The sequence below is a fragment of the Amphibalanus amphitrite genome, unplaced genomic scaffold (assembly GCF_019059575.1).
Source record: "Amphibalanus amphitrite isolate SeventyFive unplaced genomic scaffold, NRLGWU_Aamphi_draft 000004F_arrow, whole genome shotgun sequence".
Lineage (NCBI taxonomy): Eukaryota > Metazoa > Arthropoda > Thecostraca > Balanomorpha > Balanidae > Amphibalanus > Amphibalanus amphitrite.
Window position 1 is genome coordinate 867990 of NW_024881501.1, and position 23917 is coordinate 891906.

General features: G+C 48.7%; 1 protein-coding gene across 4 annotated transcripts in view; it reads right to left on the minus strand.

The window, feature by feature from the left end:
• The window catches only part of LOC122375041 (spermidine synthase-like), a 62334-nt gene extending 48274 nt beyond the window's left edge, over positions 1–14060 (minus strand). Inside the window, exon 1 of one of the 4 annotated variants that reach the window (XM_043354305.1) lies at positions 13895–14060. The gene's annotated coding sequence lies outside the window, so the exon portion shown is untranslated. Of the gene's footprint in view, positions 1–13826; positions 13866–13894 lie in introns of those variants that run through there. The other 3 variants (XM_043354225.1, XM_043354386.1, XM_043354463.1) reach the window with 3 other exon arrangements.
• Positions 14061–23917: the final 9857 nt, after the last annotated feature.

Below are 23917 nucleotides of genomic sequence, written 5' to 3' on the forward strand. Positions count from 1 at the left end.
TGATAAGAGACAGTTTTCGTGGAGAAAAGTAACCCGGTTAAATGTGCAAGGCTCGATTTTCTCCTAGTAAGTGACTCGGTTCTGAATCAGTCTTTGTCGTGCGAGATTCTCCCCGCGTACAGATCAGACCACTTTCGTGTATCTCTACGGCTCAATTTGAGCTCCCAGTCTAGAGGGAAAGGCCTGTGGAAATTTAATTAAAAAATATGGCTTTCAGGGCTGATAAAAATACAACTTTTAACCACTTAAAACGAGTTTACAACAGTAGTTCGGTAAATTCACTCACATTCCACGCGGTCCTCCGCCCCAACACCAAATGTCAACCAAATCACTGCGGGACCGTCCGCATGTTTAGGTCAGCATCAGGTGTCGCTAGTATCTAGTATGAAACTTCATGACCAAGCGAAAATAATTAAACTAGATGTCAAAATGTAAGAAATGCTTCATTTTCCTTAAAATTGCATGTAAAATGTAGTATGACCTACAGGGGCGGCGCCACGAATTTTGGACTGTGGGGTACTAGGGTGAAAAGGGCCCATGCATAGTGAAAGGAGCCCATGGTGAAAAGGGCCCTTGCATGGTGAAAAGGGCCCATACATTTATTATGGCGTAATATTAACCCTCGTCGTGCTGGGGGGCTCCCAAACCTTTTACGAAAGCTTTTAGGCCCCCTCCCCTTTCCCCGTCAGGTTTTTCGCGAATATCTAAAAAACGGCGGCGCTGCACGCCACCGTCTTTGGTACACCTGTTCATACATCATTTCCGCACATGTGAAAATTTCAGACCCGGGTCGTCAAGGTCAGGTCACGTCTAGTGACGTTATCTCAGAAAAAGTTCAAAGGCTCGCTATAGCTACACCGACTGAACGATCACTTTGAAACTTTCAGCGATTGATATGAGTAACGGTATGTATAAAATGTATATCTCGGAATTTTGATATTTTGATATAGGTCACGTCAATTTTGCGACCTGTCCTTTATAAGTCAATGGGAGAAAATTGAAATGCGCCTCTTTTGGACGAATGTCGTTCAAAACGCTCTCAAACATCGGTTCATACGTAAACATAACACACTGAATCGGAAAACTGCAGCTGTGACCCCTCTGTATGCCCCTGAGGTCATCTCAGGTCATGAATGGTCACCAGCAGTTCTGTGGCCATAACTCTTGATAGAGACGTGCTGGAGCGGTGAAAACACGTCAGACGCGGGCGGTCGTAGTTCAGCTCGACGATACGGATCGACTGATATGCAACATGACCCTTTCCGGTCAGGTCATGACCTTGACCTGAGGTCAAATTAAAAAAAAACGAACTTTCAAGGTCAACAGATAATTATTTCGACGCGTCTCGACGAAAAGAACACGATGCTGCCAAAAGTAACGTCGTGACTCTCTTGAGTCAAAAGTTATTGCCGAAAAACATTTTTTTGTGAAAACGGCAATTTTTTTAATGATGTTGAGGGTTTCTTTGAAAATGAGCCCATTATTATTAAAAGATAAGCAAGTAATAGCCTCAAACTTAACTACTGCACACAAACTTAAAAGATGCAGCACAGATGAAAATCACAGTCTTTAGAGATCAGAAACCGTAAACCATCAATAAATAAAAATGCCACATCCTGGAAACTGATTGCTCCCATGCAAATACAGTATAACTCAATGACAAGATAGAGCACGTCTCATCCAGGACAGACCCACCAGTAAAAGTCTTGCCTACCCTGTCTACCCTTTTTGTGTGTCATTTTATTAACCTTCTTGCAGTCCTGTCCAACGTTGTTTTTTACACTTGAAGCTGATGCAGACCGGTCTGGTGCCCGCCGTTCTCCAACGCCGCCTCCTTCCTGCCTGCCTTACTTTTCTTTCTGCCTCTCACACTCGCGCAATGTGTGTAGAAAATATTTTGGCCTGCCTCACTCATGCAATGTGCTTAGGGAATGTTTTAGGGGATATGTGTGTTTTGTGGTGGGCGTGCTGGGCATGAGGTATCATTTATACCCTTATAACTCTGTACTTATTGGACTTTGAATGATTTTGTTGACATTTATGAAATTATTATGTAATCCAATGTTTCTTTATCAGAGGAGGGATATTCAACTGCGCTCGTTTTGTGTTTGCTTGTCAACAAAAATATCTTTTAAACATCAGTGCATGAAAAAGTGTCGAACACGAAATATCGCACATATATTCTTTTCCATTTCTTTTGTCTATTATACAATGAGCCAAAGGCTATTACTTGCTTATCTTTTAACGGCAATTTTTACAGCTTTTGCCCTCTGTAGGCTACACCGTTGACCTGAGGTCAGATCTGAGAACATTACTCAGAAAGGTCTGTAAAAGGGCTATCGAATGCGCTTTTCTGCGGCGCTGTAGCTCTATTGGTTCCCGAGTTAGCCGGTGGCAGTTTCCAAACTTATGGAAATGGACTTAATTTGACCTTTGATGACCTTTGGTGAGCTGACCGTTGACCTGACCTTAAAAATCACCGATGTGATTTCTTCCTTATTTTTGACGTTCTTTTGATTGCCGCTTACCGCAGTGTAGCTACGTGGCCCAGGAGCAAAGTTAGACGGGGGGAGGGCGTGAAAACGCCCCCCCCCCCCCCCCCCCCCAGCACTCGGCAGAAAGTTTAGGCCACCAGCACGGCGCGGGCTAATTAATGGCACTTGCAATAGCAATCTAACAGTCGACAGTGAAAGATGATAGAACTTGAAAGCTTTTTTTTTCTTTTTATCAACTTAGTCCGAACCTTTTGATAGGAAGGAAGGATTCACAAGGACATAGCCACCGCTAGGCGAAGCTTGTTGCAGTGACCCCGCCCTCTACCCTCCGATCGTCAAATTCCAGTTCTATGGCAGAATTTAACCCTCGCATGTGTAGGGGGGGGGGTCGGATGGACCCCCCCATGGTTTTTCGCGAATAACTCGCGTAAAAAGAGGCCGATCGCGACGAAACTTTCAGTACCCTCACATTGATCAATTTTACACCTACCCTGAAAATTTCATGACCCTGACCCAAATGACCTTTGACCTGTGACCTCTTTTCCGAGACCATGTTTGGCCGGAATCGCGATTCTGCGTACAGGGTGGAAAGTAATTACGCGAACATACTTTTTCGTCTTCTAGTAATGAAAAAAACGGCAGTGACATAAACAATATATGTTTTACTTTATCCTTATCTAGTTGCGATGCATTGACATAGGCGTTCCGGCATGATTTACATCAGCATGTGAAGATCTGTTGGCCAAAGCTCAGCCCACACCTTATAGAGCTGTCCAGTGAGGTAATCGGTATTGGTGGCTCCTTGCAGCTTTTAGACGGTCTCCTGAGGAGTCATCTGGAGATTTTTAGTCGAATTGAGGCCCAGGCGTTTCCCAGATCAGCTTTTGTATGTCCTGAAGAAAAACAGGTTCTCACAGCACCAGTATTGCGTTTTGTTGGCCATGAAAGTAAGGATTTCACCAATCACGAAGAGCAGTTTCTTTGCGTCGGGCACAAAAGTGCGCTCAATCATTTTGCCCCTTTCGTTGCCGGTTGCACGGTGGATTAGACAGAGACACTCGTCTTGGAGGATGTTCCACCGGTTGTATACTTTATTTTTAGTGACCTTTTTTAGCGCTACACGCAATTCTGACACCACCCGGGGGCTCGTGACCCACTGATGTGTTCCTTTGCCGGATGTTTGAAGGTTGGGACGGACGGGACATAGGACGCAACAGCAGCCCTCAGAGCAGTTGTTCTGCAGGTTTGACGGATGAAACAGTTTCACAGTCCACAGATGTCTCACCCAACCACAAATCCAGCTGCCTGTCCTCCTCTGTCCATCTTTGATTGTCTTCGAAAAGCTTCAATTAACAATTCTGCTGTTAATTTGTGAATTTTGGTCATCCCGAGGGTTTTTACGACTTAATTTTCGAATTTTTGCGTATTAATGTGCGAATCGTGATATCCTAGATCGGGTACCCGGCCAGAGTAAGCTAATTTGCCAGTTTTCGGGTCGACTGGCGTCGTTTTGTCGCCGACATGGTGACCACCCATCCGGCGACAGAATTCGCCGAGGGGTTGCTGCCGCGGACGGCTTTGCTTTTTAAGTCCTCTCAAGTGTTATTATGTTAAAAAAAAACGTATAATTGTGCAATGCTGGTGCTGAGACCGCTACAAATCCCTTCTCCGCCAGTCCAGCGAAAATAATCACAAACGCTTTCCCTGGCAGCTCCAAATTGAGCTCTTTGCCCATTTCGGTCTTGTGCAGCGTATGGTGTCTGCACCATTTTAAGTCGAGAGGTTGTTTAAGACCTTCCAGGTCATTGTTCAAAGTTAGGTCACTTTTGGTAGATGAGGCGACAACAAACACGACCAATTATGTTCCATGACAGCCCGTACTCATAAAAATGCTCCACTGACGGTCAAAATTGTACGAAAATACATGTTCGCGTAATTACTTTCCACCCTGTATGTCGGCTCGCATTAGCCGCGCGTTTGCAAGCTTTTCGTGGTTTCAAACGTTCAAACATGTGATTTGATGTTGCTTCCATGCATTAGGGTGGGTGTCAAGGTCACCTGAAGGTCAGGTCAGGTCAATGACCTTTGGTGACCTCGGGTGACCTCGGTTCACTTTTTCGAGCTGTACATGTTTCTAGGCTAGTTTTTGGAGCTGAATTCGAATTTAGCAACCATTTGAACATTTACGAAGTAGTTTTGGTGCCTTCGTAACAAGTTACGAAGCTGTCAGAGGCGGTTGACACGTACTACGAATACCCGTCACGACGCCTACTGGTTGACCTGACCTGACCCGACCTGGTCTAAATGCTTAAAGACATCATCTGTGATCAAAACTAACATGATATTCGTGATTGTCCCCTCCGTGGCCGAGTGGATTTAAGCGCCGGAACTCGACGCTTAGCCGGTAGTGAGAGCCCGGTTCAAGCCCCGGTGCGGGCGGCCACATTTAGCTCCTACGTGTAATGGCGTGCGTGTCTGTGGCAGGGGCCGCACAGAAGCCAGGTAACGTGAGTGAGCGGAGGGGGCCGTGTCCAGTCGTGAGGGCACTTTAAACGTTCGGACAAAATTCTGCCATACAGCTGGAATTGCGCGATCGGGTGGAGGGGTCAGGGTCAGCACAACAAGCTATGCTTAGTGCGGGCTCTGATTCCTCAAATCCACCCATTCAACCATTCGGACTAAATTTATAAAAAAATCAGCACCCCGAAAAAAACCCTTTGCAGCCACACTTTACAACTTTCTAACAGGTCCCGATTTTCCCGACTTTGGGTCATTGACCTGACCTGGAAGGTCAACCAATGACCTAGGACCTTAAAATTGGGTATCATCGGCTTCCTCTCGTCACGGGCAACACGCTCGTTTTTTCCGCGAAGCTCTAGCTCGATCAGGGGCCAAACGGCAAGGGGGGTCCAACCGACCCCCCCCCCCCCCTACACATTAGAAGCTGGCAAACGCCGCACACATGCGAGGGTTAAGGTCCAAAGTTTAATGTGCGCACATAGCCGCGCACGGCCGGTCCCCTCACTGACTTCGCCTGGCTACGGCCTGCCACCAACCGCAACCATACCTGTCAGGAGGCCCATAAATGTCAAGCGCACGTCGCGCTTCGAACCCGGACTGTTATAACCGGGAACGCGTGCTCTGACCACGCGGAGTCCAACGCTCTAGCAAATGAGCTACGGGACCGGCTTGCCTCGCCAAAAGACTAAAAACACTTAATACAGTATTGCATTACTATTACCTACCAACAAAGAAAACCAGCGTTATTTGCCAAATTTACGATCTATTTGAATTGCCATCTTTCGTCACGACAAAGATGCTTTGATACATTGCTAGCCCGCCAATTATTGCTCAATGCTCATATTACGGAATATGGTCGAGTTCCTACTACTTTTTAACTACGGAGTACTACTGTAGGCATACAGCTGTACACTGCATATTGTATATCCCTCGCCGGACCTATCGGTTTTCTACAAATGCGCCGGCCTAGGGGGGGGGGGGGGGTGGAGGGGCAATAACGAGTAACGACACCCCTCGCCGTTTCACCCCTGGTGGAGCTAGCGCGTCGCGGAAAAAACGAGCGTGTGTGCCGTTACGAGATGCAGAGTTAAATAACCGATTTTAAGGTCCTAGACCAACCGGTGACCTCTGAGGTCAGGGCGAGTGCCCCAAGATACGTTTCCGTTTTTGATGAATAACTTCGCAAAAAAAAAAAAAACGGCCGCAGAGCCGCGATATTGGCAGCATCGTGTTCGCCCTTGCTCAGCCGCGTCGAATCATAATACTTTTGGTTAGGGTGAGGTCAACTTAGGGTGTTGACCTCGGGTCACGGTCAGGTCAGCGCCCCCAGGTCACCAAATTGGTCGAAGGATGTAATGTCGCATATCATTCGATTCAGGTCTTCCTGAGTCTATTGGTGGCTTTCCCGACTCGCTAGCTCAAATTGATCGGGAGTCATTGAAGAAAACTATGACCCTAATGACGTCATAAATGAGGTCACGCAAGGCGAACATAGCAAAAGTAACGCATCGACCTTGCGAGAAGTGCATGAAATCACGATTCTGTGTGCTTGAAAGAGTAGGAGGTCGTTCCTCACGCCAGAATAACAGTTTTAGTTTTCATTTTTCCCCATTCACTTAAAATGGTGAGGTCACGAAAATGACCTGACCTCATATGATCTTTAGAAAAATTCGAGATACACAAGTTGTGAGACTCCTTATGGATGCTAGGTCCTGCAAGTTTCATTTCCCTGTGAAAGCACCTCTGGCAGTGAGGGCGTTGCGAAGATGCGACTTCAGATATCTGAAGACCGTGCAGAGGTTCACTTATGACGTCATAGGTCAGTGACCTGACCAGAACCGAAAATGTGATTAGTGTCAAAAGATCCGGCTTGAATCAAAGGTCAGGTATGCCAAGTTTCAGCTCTCTATCGCCGGCGTGTTCGGAGCTATCGCGAAAAAAACCTAGTTGGGGGGGGGGCACCCCTGGCCAGCGAGGGTTAATTAAGACAATTTCCAGGTACCTAACTTACCGTGCACAATTTGAAATAGATTATTATTCGATAAGAAATTTTTCTTTTAGAACGGGACAAGTGTTCTAAAAGAAAAACGACACGACACGATTCTGTACACGACACGTGACGTCACATGACCTTTTTGGGGATAGAGGATGGAGCCGACTGCAGAGTCGGGTCGCTTTTCCTGGCCCGGAGTCTGAACGCTTGACGGGGGCCCTCTTAGCTACAGAAAGAGCCTCTGAGCACATGAAGGGGCCCCTGAGCTACAGAAAGGTCGTCTGAATACACAAGGCTCTCTGAGCGCATGAATAGGCCCCTGATCTCTTTATTAGGGCCCTCTGAGCGCATACAGAACGCTCCACGGGCCCCTCTGAGCTAGACAATGGCCCTGAGTACACGACAGAGTCCTCTAATTACATGAAGGGGCCCTCATGTTCACTTGACGGGGCCCATGATCGCTTGACGGGCCCCTGATTGCTTGACGGGGCCCTCTAAGTCAGAAAAGGCCCTATGAGTACACGACACGACAGGGCCCCCTAAGCAAATGAAGAGACCCCTGGTCGCGCGTGACGGGGCCCTCTGAGCTACAAGAAAACTCTGAGCATATAAAGGGCCTCTGTACGCTTGACGAGGGCCCTATGAGTTACAAAAAAGCCCTGAGTACACGAGAGGGCCCTCTAAACGCATGAAGGGGCCCCTGATTCCTTGACGGGCGCCCTCTGAGCACATGATTAGGGTTCCTGATTGCTTGACAGGGGCGCTTTAAGCTACATAAAGGCCCTCTGAGTACACGACAGGGCCCTCTGAGCGCATGAAGGGCCCCCTGAGTGCGTGACGGGGCCCTCTGAGCTACATTAAAACTATCTGATCATATGAAGGACCCCTAAACGTTTGGTAGGGCTCTCTAAGCTACAAGAGGGCCCTCTGAACGCATAAAGGGCCCTGAACAATTGACCTCTAAGCGCATGAGGAGGCCCCTAATCGCACGTAACGGGCCTCTCTGAGCATATAAAGGGTCCCTGAGCGCCTGACGGGGCTCTCTTAGCGACAAAAGGGCCCCAGCGCTTAGAGGGCCCCTGAACGCTTGACGAAGGTCTTATGAGCTACAGAAAAGCCCTGAGTACAAGAGAGAGCCCTTTAAACGCATGAAGGGGCCCCTTGTTCCTTGGCGAGGGCCCTCCGAGCACATGATAAAGGCCCTGATTGCTTGATGAGGCCCTCTAAGCTACATAAAGGCCCTATGGGTACACGGAAGGGCCCTCTAAGCGCATGAAGAGGCCCCTAATCGCACGTGACTGGGCCCTCTGAGCTACAAGAAAACTCTGAGCACTTAACCCGCGCCCTGGTGGGGGGGGGGGGCTATTTTTTGCCCCCCCTCCAGACTTTTCGATATATCTCCAGAACCGCTGCGCCGATCGTAACCAAACTTTCAGTACCCTCCCGGACATCAATTTTACATATGGTGACCAAAAATTTTTCCAAAGGCTATGATAGGTTGGCCGGAAATGACGTCAGAGTGACGTCATGTTCTGCCGTTTTCGACCCAAAAAAGGGTTTCGCGGGAAGAGCTGTCAGGCCTATAGCTTTGCAAATACAGAAAAATGATAAGGACATAAAAGCTGTAGAATTGACAGGGCTACAAAACTGCTATCTCGGATTTTTGAAATTTTTGGATTTTGACCCCCAAAAATCAAAAAATAATTTTTTTGGATATAATGATCGAAAAATCCAAAAAGTTTTTTGAATTTCGCAAAAACCGGAATATATGTGATAGTCCTTACCGCCTTCCATCCACATACCAAATTTGAGATTGATACCTCTTTTTTTGGCGAAGTTATAGTGAAAAAACTGTTCAAAATTGATGACGTCAAATTTTCAAACTCAATTTTTAGCAATTCTAGACCCCGTAGCGCAAAACAAAGACCACCGTTAGACTCCCCGTGACGAGCTGCATCGAATCAATACCCATTTAATGCAAAACTATCAACTTTAAAATTTGACCTTTTTTGGTCTGACCTTGACCTGACTTTGACCTAAACTTCACCAGAAAGTGACCTAAGCCGTACCTGATAGTCTTATAACCAACACCATTGAGTTGGAAATGAAAAATTGGCCATAAAACATGCATCACACAACCTTAGCCCGCGCCCTGGTGGGGTCTGTTTATAACGCGACCTGGTGGGGGGGGGGCTATTTTTTGCCCCCCCTCGTATCTCCGAAACTACTGGACGGATCCGCAAAATTCAAACGGCGTTCGAAAGGCCTGTCAAATTTGTCGAAGGAAACCAAATTTCATTGACCTCGGGGTCACCGATGACGTCACAGGTCAGGTCAAAGATGAAATGTTTCACCGTTCACGGGTCATCTAGGGAATGCGCTATAACACCGAAGAAAACGCATTTTATCGAGAATCAGCGATAGGGCGTCAGTTGCCTAGTACATATATTGCTATAAGAGGTCACTGACATTACCAGGTCAGGTCACAGGTCAGGTCACCAAGGGTCACAGGTCAGGTCACATGAGCCCAACATTACTAAGGTTGTGTGATACATGTTTTATGGCCAATTTTTCATTTCCAACTCAATGGTGTTGGTTATAAGACTATCAGGTACGGCTTAGGTCACTTTCTGGTGGAGGTCAGGTCAAGGTCAGGTCAAAAAAGGTCAAATTTCAAAGTTGATATTTTTGCATAAAATGGGTATTGATTCGATGCAGCTCGTCACGGGGAGTCTAATGGTGGTCTTTGTTTTGCGCTACGAGGTCTAGAATTGCAAAAAAATGAGTTTGAAAATTTGACGTCATCAATTTTGAACAGTTTTTTCGCTGTAACTTGGCCAAAAAAAGAGGTATCGATCTCAAATTTGGTATGTAGATAGAAGGCGGTAAGGACTATCACATATAGGGTAGACCGGGGCAAGTCGCCCCGCCGAGGTAAAACGCCTCACCGATGTTTCTCGGAACTGGCAGAGTTCTGGGGAAACATCCTCTCTTCTATAAAACGTGCTCTATATGATCATTATATGAGCAGACTGGAAAGAAATTGTGATGACTGTTTCGGGAGATATAGCCAAAAATGTGTTTTTTGAGTGATTTTTATGTTTTGTTGTCAGATTATGCATCATGGCGTTCTTTTATGGTCCACATCAGGTTAACGACTTTTATGTATTTTGAACAACTATTGTCTAACGCTTATCATGCCGGGTTGGTTCGTGTTAAATTATGTCTTGCTGGAGTGCAAGGCGTTGTTCTCTGACCGAACTACGTGATGGGGTAAAACGCCCCAGTAGGTCGCGGGGCAGAAAGCCCCATGGGGCGTTTTACCTCGTGTGTTGTTCGGGCTACCCACTTTCTAATGTTCGGTAGCTGGCGAACAGTAAGTTTCTATGCCTTTATGTGTATTTTTCTCAGCAACTGGATGGCAAAGGAAGTATTTTGTAAACATTTGCATTGCAATAATGTATTATTTGGTCTTATTAGGCAGGTGAAAAACCTGTTCATACAATAGTGTCATAGCTGAACACCTGACAGGATGGAATGTGCTAACTTCAGTGCCGTGCCTCCAGAGGTCTAACGGACCTCTCACATAAGATTTAGCCAACTACCATGTTAAATCTTTAATCTAGAGTATGGGGCTACTTGCCCCAGACTGTGGGGCGTTTTGCCCTGGGGTTGGGGCAAAATGCCCCATTTGCAGTTGCTTCACAAATCACTTCCTAGCTTGGAGTCCGATCATAAGTGAATGAATTTGAGGGGTGCAATTTAAAGTAAAATGTCCAAAGAACGCATTGAGCACAAATTTGGCCTTCTAGGTGATGTGGGACAAAATTTATGTAGCAAAATAAATTATCTGGGGCGTCTTGCCCCAGGCTACCCTATTCCGGTTTTTTCGAAATTCAAAAAACTTTTTGGATTTTTTCGCTATTATAATCAAAAAATCTATTTTTTGATTTTTGGGGGTCAAAATCCAAAAATTTTAAAAATCCGAGATAGCAGTTTTGTAGCCCTGTCAATTCTACAGCTTTTATGTCTTTATCGTTTTTCTGTATTTGCAAAGCTATAGGCCTGACAGCTCTTCCCGCGAAACCCTTTTTTGGGTTGAAAACGGCAGAACATGACGTCACTCTGACGTCATTTCCGGCCAACCTATCATAGCCTTTGGAAAAATTTTTGGTCACAATGTGTAAAATTGATGTCCGGGAGGGTACTGAAAGTTTGGTGACGATCGGCGCAGCGGTTCTGGAGATATATCGAAAAGTCTGGAGGGGGGGCAAAAAATAGCCCCCCCCCCCACCAGGGCGCGGGTTAGTAAAGTTGGGCTCATGTGACCTGACCTGTGACCCTTGGTGACCTGACCTGTGACGTGACCTGGTATTGTCAGTGACCTCTAATAGCAACATATCTACTAGGCAACTGACGCCCTATCGCTGATTCTCGACAAAATGCGTTTTCCTCGGTGTTATAGCGCATTCCTTAGAAGACCCGTGAACGGTGAAACATTTCATCTTTGACCTGACCTGTGACGTCATCGGTGACCCCGAGGTCAATGAAATTTGGTTTCCTACGACAAATTTGACAGGCCTTTCGAACGCCGTTTGAATTTTGCGGATCCGTCCAGTAGTTTCGGAGATACGAGGGGGGGGCAAAAAATAGCCCCCCCCCCCCCCCCCCACCAGGTCGCGTTATAAACAGACCCCACCAGGGCGCGGGTTAAAGGGCCCCTGAACGCCTGACAGGCTTCTCTGAGCAACAAAAGGGCCCCAAGCGCTTAACCCTCGCCCGCACATGGGGGTGGTGGTTGCCACACACCCCCCCATGTGCATTCTAGGATGGGAAAATGGCATGTGCGGGCGAGGGTTAAAGGGCCTCTGTACGCTTGACGAGGGCCCTATGAGTTACAGAAAAGCCCTGAGTACACGAGAGGGCCCTCTAAAGTCATGAAGGGCTCCCTGATTCCTTGACGGGGCCCTCTAAGCTACATAAAGGCCCTCTGAATACACGACAGAACAGGCCTTAAAAGCGCCCTACCAATCTGTAGAGACCTGTAACAGCCGCCGGTTAAATTTTCCAACATTGGCCCTCTGTTGGCAATAGATTTTGACCATTGCTAGAACCCATTTAACGGTTCTAGAGGGCCATTGCGCGACTACGAAAAAGTCTTGAAAGCTCAGACTGGGCTCCTGACTGTGGGGTACCGTAAACCGGGGTGACTTTGTATCACTTTTGACCAGTTTGGTACAATATCTTGTATATCACTTCAGATTTCACTCTGGAAACTGTTTCATCATACCAATTGGACAATTCTCTATCTAACTGAGTACAATAAATGTCTGGAAATTTATCATAAATATTTTATTTTTTTACCAAAAAATTGATCATTCTCACCCAGACGTCGGGGTGACTATGATCACTACATTAAAATCACCTTATGTGTGCCATAGGAGCCCTCAGAAGGGGCTTGTGTGATAAAATTACATGTTTTGAATAAAATCAAAGGCTTTGCTTGACAAAAACTCACACATTTTACAGTAAAACTATGAATCATTGAGGTATTAAAATAAAGTTGCATGCTCTGGGTCTAAACTGACATTACAGAGCTATAAGCAGCAAAATTAGCTACTTTAACCTCTGACTTCAAGATTAAGTAACAGTCACAGATGTCCTAAGCCACAGGCTACCTGTTCTACATCACACTTTGTCTGCTGGTGGCTGTGGGACCACTTGCCACACTGTTCATGCCCCTCCCAGCTGATTGTCTTTTTCACTTCCCATTGACGCTCCAATTACCACTGAGATAGAGCAGCTCAATGCTCATCCTCCATCATCAGTATCTAAGCCTTTCCTTTCTCTTTCTTTATCTGGGTCTTTCTCATCTTTACCATTATTTTTGCTGGAGATGCTAGCGAATTTATACTTCATGCCAATGACAACAAAAAAACAAGCTGTGACATGAACATGATTATTCTAACTGGGACCCAAAGTGTCTGAAATAATGCTTCATTGCTTTATTTAACTATTGGCATAGAAAATACAGTTCACAGCAGCTAATTGCTCATTTGAGGCCCAAAATTGGTCTATGATCAAAGTCACCCCGGGTATCATTGTCACCCCGGTTTACGGTACTGGGTATATGCAGTACCTACCCCACAGTCAAATGACTCAGTCAAATGACTGTCAAATGACGCCCACCAGTCGCCCATGATGACCTATGCTTTCACCATTGTCATTTCAAAAAATGATAAAAAATGTCATTCCACACTTCCACAGACAATTTCCTTGTTCAACAGTCATATTACAGATAATTTTATTGAGATTTATTACCCACTTTAATTAGCATGACGTTTTTTGAGGTGTGATGCCAAAAGGAGTTTTAGTGGGGAACAACCGAAAAATTGCCTTTTGCTCCCAATAATGGGAATGCCTGTTCCAATATTTGGGAACTCTGTTCCCAAAACTGGGAACATTCCTATATTCGGGTAGTCATGACCAGTAACATCGCCGGACGCCGGTGAAAACAGGGCGCCGGAGGGCATATAAGTCACGTGACATTTGGAGCTTCTCCCCCTTTGTGGGCCTTCTATATGCTAAACATCACGTGTGAATTTCCCGAACCTTGATCAAATCGCCCCAGGCGCCCTGTTTTCACCGTCGTCCAACATGGCCTACTGATGTTACTGGTGAAAAATGCTACAATTGCAAGTTCATGGCAATTCTGTCATCATCATATCAATATCAATATGCTCAGAGGCCATAAAACCGCGAAGCAGATCATTATTATTAATCACATTAATAATCACATTACATGCCTCACCCCTTACATTCAGCAAGCACTAAACGCATTATTATTAACATTCAACAAGCTTAACCCAAATAAAAATAAACTCACATCGTCACACGTTATGCTCCAACTCGCGATATATGAACCAGCCACGAACGCACGAACCCCACGGAACTCTACCACGGTGTTACCACGAAGCACGAGGCAAGCACGAGACACGACGGACACGACTGCACCCTGCACCCAAGATTCTTACGCGATTGGAAATTCCGACCTAGACGAGCATCTGTGGTAGAAAGCCACCACTTAAGTAGGGGAAACTACTGCTGTCTTCTACCATTTGCACTGCATGTGCCGCTATAGCTGCGACATCTATGCGACACCGCGACATCTGTCTGCGCTGATTCTAGTTAGCGATTAGCTAGGGCACCAGGGTGGATCCGGACTTTCAGTTTGAGAGTGGGGGACTCATGGCCGGCCCGATCCCCGGCAGTCAAAGTTGCTGAGCGGGGGGGGGGGGAGGAAGGTCCAATGATGCCCCAAAAGACACGCCTATTGCCTATAGGTACCTATGTGGTAACCACGTGTGTCGCCGGCCGGCACGGGAGTTCCCGGCGCAGACCGATTCGCGCGCCGACTTGTGACGTCGCTACCCCGCCCCGGCGCTGGGGAGGCGGCCCAGGACGTGTCTGTTCGTGAACTTTGTCCCATCACGATGCGACCGCGTGTCTGCGGCCTGCGCTGCCGCAGTGCGTCGGCCAGTGACCAATCCGCGCTCCGATCGGCAGCCACGTGGTGTCCGAGTGCTTCTGCGCATGTCTGGACCCGGCCCGCTGCGTCGGGCCGCGCGCTACCCCGGGACTTCTGGCCGAGCTCTTGGCCCGAGCAGACGCGTCACGTCTGGCTCCGCGATTTGGCCCGTTCTGTCCGGGATTTATAACTTAGATTAGGCAGGGCATATTTGGCAAACTTGGATTTCATTCTCGTCTCTTCGTCGCTCCATTGTCTGATTCGCTGTTTTGGTTTTTGCCTTCGTTTTGGAACTTAAAATATAACAACCCGCTCTTAAATTAATTCTTTTACTTGGGGCCGTTTGGATCGAACTGATTGAATTTTTGGAACACGCACCAGGTTGATATTTTCCATTTCTGATTAACGTAAAATCCAGTCACTGATATGTGGTGAACTGCCAAACCTATCATTGAAGACAAGTGTGAAAACAGTTCTGATTCGAATTGGGAACCACGGTCCGTGACTACATGCAGCGGAACTCCGAATCGGGACACCCAAGTGTCGAGGAAAGCAGAGGCCACACTTTCCGCGGTGATCGAGACCAACGGCACGGCCTCGACCCAACGCGTGGCGCGATCGATGCATGTCAACAAATAACGAAATGGCGCGGTGAAGGGGTGCCCGTGGGGTACTGACGGGGGCAGCGGCCCGACTATGTCTATATGTACAGTTTCGAACCGCTGCGAGGGCACATCAAATCGACCGGGCGGAGAACGAGTGTGCCTGTGCACCTTGGCTTCCTGGCATGCTTCACACTCCTTCACCCATCGAGCAATGTCGCGGCGCATGTCACGCCAGAAATAGCGTGAGCTGATGAGGCGGGTGGTGCCTTTCCTACCCGGGTGTGACAGGCCGTGGAAACGATCAAACACGGCGCGCCTGCATGCCTCTGGTACGTACGGACGTGGATGTGGTCCAGAGTTTTCACACAGGACTGTGATGTCGCCAGACAGTGTTACTGGCTCCAATCGGGAGGTGTCCTGCGGCTTTGAGCGCGATTCTGAACCTGACTCGGCATGCTGGTGCTCTGAATCGGCACTGTCGGCGTCTCTCTCTTTTTCCTGTTTCTGAGCCGCCGCGATAAAATGGAGGTCACATGCATCGAGGGACACTGCATTTACCGGGCGACTGAGGCAGTCCGCCACCACGTTGTCACTGCCACGAATGTACGAGACCTCCGTGATGTATTCCGTGACGACACACCAGTGGCGCTGTTGGCGGTCAGACTTAGCTGTGTGCGGGCTGTGAAAAGCGCGCACGAGTGGCTTGTGGTCCGTTCGCAGGGTAACGTGGCGGCCTTCGATCATGTCACGAAAATGGAGTGTGGCCAGATAAGCCGCGAGTAGCTCTCTGTCATACGCGGCGTACTTCTGTTGGGCCTGACTGAGCTTCCGTGAGAAGAAGCCAATGGGAACGGGTACTCCGTCCACAATCTGATGGAGCGCGGCACCCACTGCGACTTGTGATGCGTCAGTAACGAGCTCGTACTGCTCGCAGTGTGGCACTGGGTGTGGCAGAGTGCAGGCGCCAGCCAGCGCTGCTTTACTGTCACTGAACGCCTGAGTCTGTTCCTCTGTCCACGTCAGTTCTTTGCTTTTTGGGTTGAGTCGAATCAGTTCGGTCAGGTGGAACGTGACATCGGCGAATCGCGGAATCATACGCCGGTAGAAGCCGATGAGTCCCAGATAGCGACGCAGTGACTCTGAGTCATGCGGTAGAGGGAGGTCCAGAATCTCCTTCACTCTGGCCTTGGGAGGTGTGACACCTGTGCTGGTGACGTCATGACCGAGGAAAATGAGTGACTTCTTCATGAACTCGCATTTCTCCAGTGAGATGCGAAGCTTGTGCTCAGCCAGCTTGCTGAACGCGAGGCGCAAATCTTTCTCATGCTGCTCCTGGTTCTCGGAAAATACCAGAATATCGTCGAGATAGACGAACACGCACGGCACGTCTCGGAAGATGCCGTCCATGACCCTCTGGAATGTGGCACCTGCGTTGCGAAGCCCCATTGGAATGAAGGCGTATTCGTACAAGCCGAAGGGCGTGGTGACGGCCGTCTTCTCTGAGTCAGCGGGGTTCATAGGCACCTGGTGATATGCACGGAGCAGATCGATTTTGCTGAACCACTGAGCGTTGTGGAGCTTGGTTGAGAGGCTCTGAATGTGCGGCAGTGGGTAGCGATCCGGTTTGGTTACGGCGTTGAGCGCGCGGTAATCACCGGTGACACGCCACTCACCAGGGGTACTCTTTGGAACCATGTGGATGGGTGAGGCCCATGGGGACCTAGACGGACGAATCACTCCTGTTTTGAGCAGCACATCGAGTGCTTGCTTTGCTGCGGTTAGTTTGTCGGGCGACAGCTTGCGTGGGCTGGCGAACGTGGGTGGAGCGCTGCCGGTGTCGATGAAGTGAGTGGTTTTGATTGGCGAGTCTGTGTAGTCCGGCTGGTTAGGGCTGAGAACAGCGGGGTGATCCTCTAGGATGGGCCGCACTGCCTCAGGCACCTGAGCGAGATCATTTATCACCAAATGAACAGACTCCCCGGTCGTCGGTACACCGGGAGCAGAGAGCAGAGTGGTGGAGTCGCGGAGAACTTGGGAACCACAATCGACAACCAACGAGCTGTGAGCGAGAAAATCGTTACCGAGTAGTGGCTCTGTCACTTCAGCCACTACAAATGTCCATGTGTAACTGCGTCTGAGTGTGGGGAGGACAATATCGAGAGTGGCCTCGCCATGCACGCGCAGTGGCTGCCCGCTGGCAGTCGTGATCGAAACAGCGGACGGGTGGATTATAGTTCCATTCACATAGGAGGGTGGAACCAGGGATACACCAGCGCCAGTATCCACGATGAATTTCAGGGGCTGATCATTCACCTTGGCTGTGACCCTAAGGAGCGGCAGGCCGAGGGCTGCGTTTACGGCCTGCTCCTCTCGTTTCCCGACTCTGAGGCTGCACGGGAGGGAGATGCAGCTCGTGAGGACGGCTGCATGGTCAGATCAGCAGCTTTGTCGGGCCAGTGACACCATGGCTTGCAAGTGCGTGCTCTGCTGCCGAAAAACAGGTGAGCACGGCATACTTTCGGCTTCTGGTCAGGATGGAACGGCGTGAGACCGAGAGACGCCCTTGAATCACGAGCATCACGAGCAGGGGAGTGTGTGGCGGCTCGGCTCTGCGGCTGAGTGGCCCTGTGGTACCTTGGGTGCTGCTGAGCCACAAGGAACGCCTGTGAGTCAGACTGTGGGTCCTGATCCTGACAGTGAACCATGTGAGCAGCTGAGTTTTGCACAAGAGGCATCAGTTCGTCCGCGAGTTTGCCCAACTGCGACAATGAGAGCTCGCGCTGAGAAGCCAGGGCCGTAGCAATGCCTGTGGGTAGCGACTGGATAAATTTGTGCCGAACGAGATCGTCTCCGACACCAACCTTGTCGGCCACCTCTCTGAGCTCGCTTAGAAAGAGTGAGGGTCGGCCCGTCAGACGCGTTTTGCTGATCAGTTTCTCAAACATCTCTGGCTTTGTCTTTTCGTACATGTCAGTGACGGCTGTCTGTAGCTCAGAGAAATTTTTGTTGCTCAAGACAGCACGCGGAATGTGCGAGATGGTTTCCGGAGGCAGGGCAGAGAGAACGTGGTAGAATTTGGTCTGCGAGTTGGTGATTTTGGCAATGTTAAATTGGGCGTCCATAATAGCAAACCAGCCGTCAACCGCGGTGTCCATAAAAACCGGTGGCTTGATCGACACATGATGGACCGGCTCAGCATGAGCGGGTTCCATCGTGCCCTCGTTCGTCATGATCGTTAAAGTATAGCCGGTGTTTGCAATGCACTGAACAATTAAAATTTAAAACACCGAGTGCAAAATCCAAAAGAGCCAATGGAACGCCGAAATAAAATCACCGAGAAGATAAATGCCTAACTAATCACACGGCGGAGAGATGGCACAGAAACCATCATGGAAAAGTGGCGCAGAAGCCACTGTGGAGCGACGGAATAGCAATCCATGTGGGGGAATAATATAATTGATTCGGGAATGAGCGGAGGCGACAACCCGGAAGTATGGAAAAATCGAACAAGAATCACGTCGGGGTCACCAATATGTGGTGCTGTGGGGCAGTTCACCACATATCAGTGACTGGATTTTACGTTAATCAGAAATGGAAAATATCAACCTGGTGCGTGTTCCAAAAATTCAATCAGTTCGATCCAAACGGCCCCAAGTAAAAGAATTAATTTAAGAGCGGGTTGTTATATTTTAAGTTCCAAAACGAAGGCAAAAACCAAAACAGCGAATCAGACAATGGAGCGACGAAGAGACGAGAATGAAATCCAAGTTTGCCAAATATGCCCTGCCTAATCTAAGTTATAAATCCCGGACAGAACGGGCCAAATCGCGGAGCCAGACGTGACGCGTCTGCTCGGGCCAAGAGCTCGGCCAGAAGTCCCGGGGTAGCGCGCGGCCCGACGCAGCGGGCCGGGTCCAGACATGCGCAGAAGCACTCGGACACCACGTGGCTGCCGATCGGAGCGCGGATTGGTCACTGGCCGACGCACTGCGGCAGCGCAGGCCGCAGACACGCGGTCGCATCGTGATGGGACAAAGTTCACGAACAGACACGTCCTGGGCCGCCTCCCCAGCGCCGGGGCGGGGTAGCGACGTCACAAGTCGGCGCGCGAATCGGTCTGCGCCGGGAACTCCCGTGCCGGCCGGCGACACACGTGGTTACCACACCTATACCTATACGTAATGTATTGGTATCAGCAGTAGCACTCAGCAGTGTGCCTCCTGAGTGATTTTCATCGATTCATCAAGTTGACGATTTGTTTTTCGCGGATATCTTAAAAACGGCAGCGGATTTTATAGGGTACGGCGACTTTTAAAGTGACCTTGACCTTGACCTATGACCTTGACCTCGGATTTTTTTTTTTTTTGAATGCGCTACTGCTTATCGATGAGACGAACACATTGGTGGGCGAATTTTTCAAATCAGACCAAAAACAAAGATTCTACAGGGTAGGCAGTGTTTTGACCTCTCAAGGTCAAACGGTTTGACCTTGGAAAAAAGGTCACCATTTTCGAACTCAGCGTGACATGGGCTATTTGTATGCCAATTTTGAGCGCAATCATCACTCGAATTTGAATCCGAATACGAATACGACGCTAACTTTATGGACATAGCGCTCCGCGTCGGTGTTTTTTAACTTGTTTAATAACTTTTAGCTTTAACTTTACGAATACCAATACATACCAATACATACGCATACAATAGGCGTGACATCATATTGGACCTTTATCTCCTTCCCCCGCGCAACCGGACTGCAGGGGATCGGGCCGGCCATGACCATGAGTTCCCTCACCCTTTAACCAGGGATGCAGAGCTGTGGAAATTACAGACGGCTCCGACTCCGGCTCCGGCTCCGGGTGAAATGCCATGGCGGCTCCGGCTCCGGCTCCGACTCGGAGTAAAATGGTGGCTCCGGCCTCCGGCTCCAACACTCAGTAGGTCCTACATATTAAATACGGGAACGGGTGGCAGAAAAGAAGAAGATGGAATTGGTGCACGTTCATTCTGCATTGCATAACAAGGCTCGTGACAAGGCTGTTTTCATATTCTGAATACCGCATGTTTTACTGCCTGGAACTGCAAGTTAAGGGCAGTTCGGTTTGACAAACCGAACTAGGTCAATAATTTTTTCCTCTTCAATTAAAAAGGAGCCGGAGTCGCGCCCTTTTTTTGACGGCTCCGGCTCCGGCTCCGGCCAGTAGCGGCGGAACACCCTCAATTAAGGGGGGCACTGCCGACTTTTGGTCCCATTCTTTCCATGCAACGCCCATAGGGCTAATGTTAAAATGCCAAAATCAAAGGGGGGCACGGTGCCCCGGTGCCCTCCCCGTTCCGCCGCCTATGGCTCCGGCTCCGGGCTATATTGTTTCACGGCTTCGGCTCCGGCTCCGGGCAATATATGCCGGCTCCAGCGGCTCCGGCTCCGGCTCCGCAACCCGGCCGTGCCTCAAAGCGAAAGTCTGGATCCATCCTGGTGCCCTGGCTAATCCCTAACTAGAAAGTAGAATAAGCGCGCACAGATGTCGCAGTTTATATGATATGCATAGATGTCGCACTGTCGCAGCTATAGCGACAAATGCAGTGCAAATGGCAGCAGACAGCAGTAGTTTCCCCTACCAAAGTGGTGGTTTTCTACCACAGATGCTCGTCGAGGTCGGAATTTCCAAATACGCTGCTGAATCTGTGCCAACTTCCGTTACATTCAGCGCATTCAGCGTCGAGTGCTCCCGAAAGCTGATTGGTCGATTTCCGCTAGCTGATAAAAACGATACCTATAAGAAACATGAATACTGCTTGTGGAACAGGATATCGTCGACAATCCTCCGCAACTGTCTGCCAATTTTGTACATTGACCTCTATAGTAACCTAGACGGGCGACTGCCGCGCCGCGGCCGGCACGGAATCGTTCCCGCATGGGGGCGCAGTGGCGCCACCTGCAAGTGGTCAGAAGTTCCCGGTCCCGGTAGACGGTCCATGTTAAGTGGGTAACTTTTTAACCCTCGCCCTGGCAGGGCATTTTTCATAACACGGCCTGGCAGGGGGGGGGTCGATGCGACCCCCCCCCCTCGCGATTGGCTCCTATGGCACCTAGAAACACCAAATTTGGTAGGTAGGTGGGCCCCCTGGAGTTCTCGCCCCTGTGCAAATTTGGTTGCTCTAGGTCACTATTTAGGGGGGTTTTGGGGGGTATAAATGTAAAAATTTCGCTAAAAACAGGTCAAAAGTTTTTCGCTTATAACTTTTGATCTAATTAAGATAGAACAAAAAGAAAAGCACCAGTGAACTCAGCACGTCAAGGCGCGTCGAATGATATACTTTTTAGCTTGCTTAAGTGTACTTTAAGTTTTTCTTAAATTTTAAGTAAACTTAAATTAATAAATTAAGTTAAAGTTGACCAAATTGCATCATATTGCATATCATTCGATTCGGCTGATCACCAGGAACACAATGATACCGTTTTTGAAGCTCTAGCGTCATTATATGCCAAGTTATTGGCAAAAACGTCATTTGACCTCAGTTGACCTCATTTGACCTGACCCATGGATAAGTACACCAAACAAAGAAGCACCAAGTGACCTGCTGTTAAGTACTGTGGTTTCAAAGCACAAAAGTGATAAAACGAAGCGGATATCTCCAGTATTTTCCGAATTTAGTATTTTCCCATAGGCTTAACATTACGACGTCATGACCTCTAACTGACCTCAGGTCAGTGACCTCAAAAAACCCGAACTATATGTTATACAACTCGGTGAACTTAGCACATCCTGCAAGTTTGAAGGAAATCAGTGCAAAACTGTGAGTTGGACAGGTGCAAAAAGAAAATTGAAATTTGACCATGACCTTGTACCGGTTTTTCTGACCTGGTGACCTGACCTAAGGTCACCCGGACCTGAAATTTTCAGGTCATATGTAAAAAGGTTGCCCCATAGGCTGTGCCAAATTTGGCGGCGCTGCGCGCCGCCGTTTTTACGCTATCTTCGAAAAACCTTAGGGGGGGGGTCGCATCGACCCCCCCCCTGCCAGGGCGAGGGTTAAGTTGATTTTTATGAAAAATACAGCCTGCGGATGGCTGAAAAGGATTGTCATGTAACTGAACATGCTTTCTTAAGATGTGATGTGTTCGATTTCCAACAGGATGGCTCGAGCCATGCAATAAAGTGCATTATTTCAAATGACCCGGACGCTGGCATGGTGCAAAGCATATCGAAACGTGGAGAGGCTCCCTGCCGTAGTTAAGGCCATGCGGGACCAGGAACGTACCCGCTTCCTACTCAAGTGGCAAAAGATGATCAATTAGCAACCGAAAGGGGGTTGGGTCGAACGGACTCCCCCCCCGGCCCCCACCTCCTCAGCTTTTCGCAAATAACTCGCGTAAAAAGCGACCGATCAATCGCGACGAAACTTTCAGTAACCTCGCGTAAATCAGTTTTACACCTACCCTAAAAATGTCATGACCCTGAGTCCCTGACCCAAATGACCTTTTGACCTGTGATCTACTTTTCGAGACCATATGTTGGGCCGGAATCGCGATTTGGCACATGTCGGCTCGCATTAGCCGCGCGTTTGCAGTCTTTTCGTGGTTTCAAGCGCTCAAACACGTGGTAAAATGCTGCTCCCGTGCATTAGGGTGGGTGTCAAGGTCACCTGAAGGTCAGGTCAGGTCATTGACCTTTGATGACCTCGGTTCACTTTTTCGAGTTTTACATGTTTGTAGGCTAGTTTTGGAGCTGATTTTCGAATTTAACAATTATTTTAACGTTTACGAAGTAGTTTTGGTGCCTTCGTGTCATGTTACGAAGCTGTCAGAGGCGGTTGACACCTACTGGGGTCTGGGAATACCCGGCAGGACCCCTACCTACTGGTTGACCTGGCCTGACCCAACCTGGCCTAAATGCATCCAGACATCATCTGTGATAAAAATGAACATGATATTCGTGATCAGCACCCCGAAAACCTCATATCAGCAACACTTAACGACGTTCTAACAGGTCCCGATTTTCCCGACGCTTGGGTCATTGACCTGCCCGGCTGGAAGGTCAACCAATGACTTAGGACCTTAAAATTGCGTATCATCGGTTTCCTCTCGTCTACTTGCAATTCCATCCCTGATAGTCTGCCAGTCCTTAACCCTCGCCCGTATTGGTGTTTTTCCAGCCGCGAACGTATAAGGGGGGGGGGGGGGGGGGTCCGTTGGACCCCCCCCCCTTACCGTTTCGCCCCTGATCGAGCTAGAGCTTCGCGGGAAAAACGAGCGTGTTGCCCGTGACGAGAGGAAGCCGATGATACCCAATTTTAAGGTCCTAGGTCATTGGTTGACCTTGCAGGTCAGGTCAATGACCCCAAAGGCGGGAAAATCGGGCCCTGTTAGAACGTCGTAAAGTGTGGCTGCTATGAGGTTTTTCGGGGTGCTGATCACGAATATCATGTTAGTTTTGATCACAGATGATGTCTTCATGTATTTAGGCCAGGTCGGGTCAGGTCAGGTCAGGTCAACCAGTAAGGGTATTCGTAGTAGGTGGCAACCGCCTCTGACAGCTTCGTAACATGTTACGAAGGCACTAAAACTACTTCGTAAATGTTCATATGGTCGCTAAATTCGAATTCAGCTCCAAAAACTGGCCTAGAAACATGTAAAACTCGAAAAAGTGAACCGAGGTCATCAAAGGTCAATGACCTGACCTGACCTTCAGGTGACCTTGACACCCACCCTAATGCATGGGAGCAACATCATATCACATGTTTGAACGCTTGAAACCACGAAAAGACTGCAAACGCG